Here is a 6,000-nt window from a genome sequence, read left to right as displayed (position 1 = left end):
TCTCGACGCATGTTGATCCTGGCCGAACATCCCTTACAGACATAATTATTTTGAATGAATAGTACACCATTAGCCTCAAGCCTCGGGGACTCCACAGCTTGTCCATCAACGCTGATACTTAATCTATTTGTCGACACACTAACGTTCTCTCCGTTCAAGTGCAAACTGGTAGCTTCCAAAGTTTTATCTATCTGCAAGTAACCTTAACGGTCCTTGCACATAACGGGAGACAGTGCAATTTTTCTCCGCACGTCATTGACAGTTTCGTAAAATTTCCACATATTATTTTGTTCCACACTGTTTTGCTCCTCAATAATGTCTTATCCACTCATCCAGTTTCTGGTGGTGCTTGTCTGTCACACCTTCTGCTGAGAAGCGCTACATATTGAAACGCAACGCTCGCTGAATTCTTTAGTTCGCTACAATTGATAACCGTGCTCGAGTCATGATGAAAACGAGTTAGATATCAGATTCGATGTTTGGTTTTGTGAAGGTCCTCACATCAATACAGCACTGTCATGGTAGAATCAGAGCTAGATACTCAAGGTTTCCACATTTCAGCACCCCCTATACTGACTGGTACGCCCCCATGGAAATGACTTTAATATTGCGCCTAATTAAGAATTATTCCTGGAAAACCCCTCCATGAATTATTTTTTCATCAAACATTTCTATAGTTATCCCCTGGGCAAAGGCACAACCTTGTGATCAGCTTGATTTCTGTCAGGTCTCGAGGCCTAAATGTATCTTTCCTCTACAGAGAAAGATGCACACTCGTGGTGCCAATAAGAACCGAAACTTTTCGTGATACGATTCAGCTTAGTTGGGAAGGATTTGAGATCAACTCTGAGTTCAATAAGTTTCAAAAAACCCCTAAAGACGAAGAGAACAAAACGACCGAGAATAAGTTATTTCCCCTATTTGATTTCAATTTGCAGGAAGGAAGTTGTTGCACAATTTGTCCTTCTGTTTTTTTGAAATTATTATTAACCAAGCTTCCAACATTGAAGACACAAAAACAATAATCACAAGAAAAATAAACGGTTCAAGTACCATATTGTCAAACATGTCCATTTTGTGTGAAAATACGCAAAGGTAACGTTAACGTTAACCATTTAATTAACAACACATTCTTTCACAGTTTAATACGCAAAATCAATCTCCCACCTTTCCTCATCCTTAAGGCCACGCAAAACCTAAAAGAAAAATTCCACGGTGTAATACTGTATTATGGACGATGCGAGTTCTTGGACTAGCATAAAATAAACTTTTCTTTTGTTATCGCGGAGAGGACACTCTTGCAGGAATTCTTTTTATGAGTTCAAGTTTCTTCTGAAAATTCCTCCGACAATTATTGTCGAATATATTTCATCTCAAAAACTACTTGAGAATTTTCTCCACGATTTCCTCAAGGGACCTCGTCAGAAATTCCTTTGGGGATTCTTTCAGGGTTTATCAAAATTGTTCCTAAATATTCATAGAAATAAGATTCTCGCAAGATTTCCTAGAAGATTTCAACAAGAGTTCATCCAGAACTTCCTCCAGGTATCTTTTTAAAATGCATTCTGATTCATGTGTTTCTTTGAAAATGCTCCAGGGATTCCTCAGAGATTCGTTCAGGAATTCATACAGGAATTTTCCTTAGGTTTTCTTCAGGACTTTCTCGAGAAATTTTTTAAACGACTGACTTCAAAACTAGTGCACGAATTTCTCGAAAAAAAAAAACATTCAAAAATTCCTCCTTAGATTCTTTTAGGGATGTTCCTTCAAGGATTGTTAGGATTGTTAGGATAGAAGTTTGTACATCAATTCCTTCATATCTTTCTTCAAACATTTTTCAAGGGATTCCTCCAGGAATGTCACATAATTATGTATAGTTCTTTTTACGCTACGGAGGTAGTATTTAAAAAGGAATTTCCTTACACTAACTGATAATAAACAAATGAATAAATGAATGTGATCCACATTTCTTACAGGAGCTTTTCTTTTGGGATTTTTTTTTTTGGGAATACTTCTTGAAATCTCTCAGCAATTTTTTCTACACACTTAGTTGAGCTCGGTTATTTTTCATTCTTTTGCCGAGATCCGCACAGCCGAGTGCTCGGCAACCTAAATTTAACTGAAATATCGGCATAAAATCAATTTTATTCATAGCAGCACCTATGGGTGCCGCTAGCACCAAACTTCAAACGTCAAATGTTCAACCGAGATTCAGCAAATGAACTTTAACCGAGATTTGCACAGCCGATCTCGGCATTCTGTTTTAAGTGTGTAGGAATTCTCCATGAGTTCTTTCAAAGATTTCTTCGAAAGATGCAATTCCAGAAAAATAAATAAATTTCAGAGACATTCGGAGATTCTTTTAGAGATTTTTTATAGAAATTGCTCTCGGATTTTCCCTTGTCTTTTCTTTTAGAAATTAAGATTTTTTTCCAGGAAACCTCAAAAGATTCTTTGGAGAGTTCCTGCACGTTATGCAATTCCTACGGAAATTACTCCAGCACCTATTCTTCGGTGTTTTCAGGAAATTTTTAATGAAATCACATGACTACCTGCAGAACGTTCTTCAGTTTCTCCAGGAATTCTTTCAATTAATCCTACAAAAAAACCTAATTAATCTACCTAGCGGTGATGGCGACTTTCTCGTACCATCGAAAACACATTTGAACACAACTCAAGTGACATGTTGATAAATATTGAACTTTCATGCGTTTAACAGAAATCCATCTCATGGCATCTGAGATCATATCGTTTATTTGCCTCCTTTTGATTTTTAAGCCCTAAACTCTTGAAAATCAGCCGCAATCTTGAAATTTTGAGCCCTCATTTTCGGACTCCTGACTTCTTCCACATAGAGCCTAAACCTCCATTAGGCAGAAGCCATTTTGAATTTTGGGCTACCATCTTGTTCCCATATCAAATATACCCATATTGCATGGTTTCAGGTCCTAAAAGTCCATTAAACAGTCGCCATCATGAACTTTTTGACGCCATGTTGGATATTTTATACGTCATTTCAGGACTCCAGACAAAACCAAATATACACATATTGCATAGTTTTAGCGTTAGCGTTAGCGTAGTTACGGTATACTTCGTAGATTGGATACTAACAACATTCATGTACCTCTTGCTAATCTTGCTCGTATTGCTTTGCGGAACAAAGCCGGGGAGTTAACTTTGCTCCAATCTTATGCAAGAATACCAAAAGCTCAAATGCCATTATTCCCGGCCACGCCCATCTTTACCGTAACTTGGGATAGTGGAAGGAAATGTTGATGTACCGTGCGAGCACCATATTATAGACAGCTCCATATTCTGAACAGTCGACTAACGCAAAATAGATTTTCCTTTTATGAAGCATACATTGAATCAAGAGTTGAGGTGTTAATTTTATTAAGCCCCTCTATTATCCAATCGTTACAAAACATATCGTTTTTGAATGAACTGCGAACGTAGAGAATGTGTTTGTACAGAGTAAGTAACACTATGTGTTCAGAATTAGGACCATGGCTTCTTATGGTGTCCATAATTAGGAACACGTCGTCCACAAACAAAAATATGTCTAGATCAGAGACTGGAAGTTATTATGAGATTTAATTTATTTTATACATTTAGCTAGACAACAAACACACTTGATGGTAATGTGAAGCATTATCTCTAGCAACAAGAACTTCCATTTATTTTAGTATTTGTTGTGAGACTCCCTTAACCGTTCAGAATATGGGTACCGCACGGTAGCACTTATTTAAGAGGCCTCCGACTCAGTGACACTCCCATAAGTACTACGGAGTGGGTGGTTGGGAGATGTATTATGTAGGTCAAGGATTCGCCTGGAAAGCTGGCGATGAACCCACGGCATTGGTTGTTTACTTGTTTAAAATTTAATCTTTTGAAAGCCGGCAATCAAAAGAGATTTTTTTCTATTTATTGTTTAAATAATTATGTTTCTGCTTAGTGAGAGGCCCAAGCAGAACCGATCCCTCCAGGTTCATCGGAACTTTACAATAAATGTTTAAAACGCGCAATCGAAAGAAAAAAAAAGTTGGCGATCCAAGAAAAAAAAACACTCAATTTAAATAAAAAAAACGCGAAAACAACGAAAAAAAACATCTCAATTTATTGAAAAAAAAACACGTAAAACGAATTGAACAAAAATAAATCAGTAGATATTTTTTTTTCTTTTTTTTTGTATAAATAAGGCCGGAACAAATCTCATTTTCTTCTTTTGTCACTTAACTCGTTGACTCGTTAAGGGGGAGGATGATAAATAATAAGTGCATTTGATGCAAAATTACCCAAACAATTAGGCAAAATCGTCAAACTCATCGGATTTGTTTACAAATTTTCTCGACGACTCTAATTTCATTTTAAAAAGTTCAAATTTCTTGAATAATTTATTTGTGTCCCCCCTCAAAATGTCGAATTCCGACCAAAATTTTCCGAGGGGGCGGTGACATTAGAGAAAATCGAAATTTGTGTCAGCCTAAGTATGGTCCATTTAAAATGCACAGTGTAAAAAAAAGCAAAAAGTTTGTCGGACACATAACGGTTAAAAGAAAAACGCGCGAAAAGAAAAAAAAGTTAGCGATCCAAAAAAACACATCCACACCTGCGACATTACGAAACTCGGCTCGAACAAAAACAACGCGGACAATGTGGTCTACCCGCCACCGAAAAAAGGGATGTTACGACCATAGATTTAGGGTGTGAACCATGTCGCTTGTTCGTTTAACTTGTAGTTAAAATTTGACACTGGGATAGTTATTTGCCATCGAAAAGTTAAAAAATAACCGCGACGGTGGCCCATTTGAAATTTGACAGAGGAGTAGTTATTTGGAACAAAATACAGTACGCAGCCAAATCATTGCGAACAAAAAATAACTATCGTACTGTCAAGACTAACCCTGCTCGCGAGTAGGGTTATTTTCAAAATAACTATCGAAGTGTCAAATTTTAACTAAAAGTTAAACGAACAAGCGAAATGGTTCACACCCTTAATACTACGACGTCCCGACTGCAGGGTTACCCGCTTGTTCATCTGAAAAAGAAAATAATATTGAGGGGTGATACACTCACGACAGTAACATAATTTTTGGCAATAAATCTCTCGAGTCAGAGCCAAAAATTACCTTAATCCTCCTGAAACAAATGGTGTATTCATAAAAACAAAATACAAAAAATAATAATAAATAAATAAATACATAAAATACAAACTAAAGTAGTCCAAATTTTGATCTTGGAATCTTCCTGCATTTAAATTAACAAAGCTAGAAAATTACTAGGTCAAATATTTGTCAAGGTAGATCTTACGTCGTAACGCACCATTATAAAGTGATCTACCCACGTTACTGGACTGAATTGAATTCTCAACAAAAAATAATTACAAAAACAGGATAAGTAAATATCTACTCGAAAATGGTTTGCCCAAAGAAGAGTTTTCAACTTTTTCAACAATTTCTTTGGACCCACCTTCACACTCGTCAGCTTCCATACTGGAAACTTAACATCAAAGAAAGGCAAACCAAAATCGTAAATAAGACTCAGAAACGTCAAATAAGGAAATAAATGAAAAAATATACTCAAGTGTCTTGAAATGCATCTTCAATCGGTGCTTCAACAGAACTGAAAACTTGAGCAGCAGCTCTTGAAATGTTCTTGAGGAAAATCACCACGCAAATCCAGCCAAAGTAACGTCAATCAGCGAGAAACAGGAACTTGAACATCAACGGGAAATGTAATTGTGAACAGCAACTCCACAGGAACAACGAAATGCAACCAAAGGAACGTCACACAACAATCACAACTTCTATTCGTTAACAGTAAGGAAATCCGCCACGCAAATCTGCCAAATCTTGGCGAAATCGCAAAGATCGTCGGAAAAAAATCTTCTCTCTCCAATGCGTTATTTTGAAGAACAAAAACGACAAACTTCCGAGAAATGATGACCGCCACATCGGAAATCCCCCATTCTTCATTCGCTCGCAGCTCAACCGAACACTA

The sequence above is a fragment of the Aedes albopictus genome, chromosome 3 (assembly GCF_035046485.1).
Source record: "Aedes albopictus strain Foshan chromosome 3, AalbF5, whole genome shotgun sequence".
Lineage (NCBI taxonomy): Eukaryota > Metazoa > Arthropoda > Insecta > Diptera > Culicidae > Aedes > Aedes albopictus.
The sequence above is the reverse complement of the archived record's forward strand: the minus strand, read 5'-3'. Positions refer to the sequence as shown.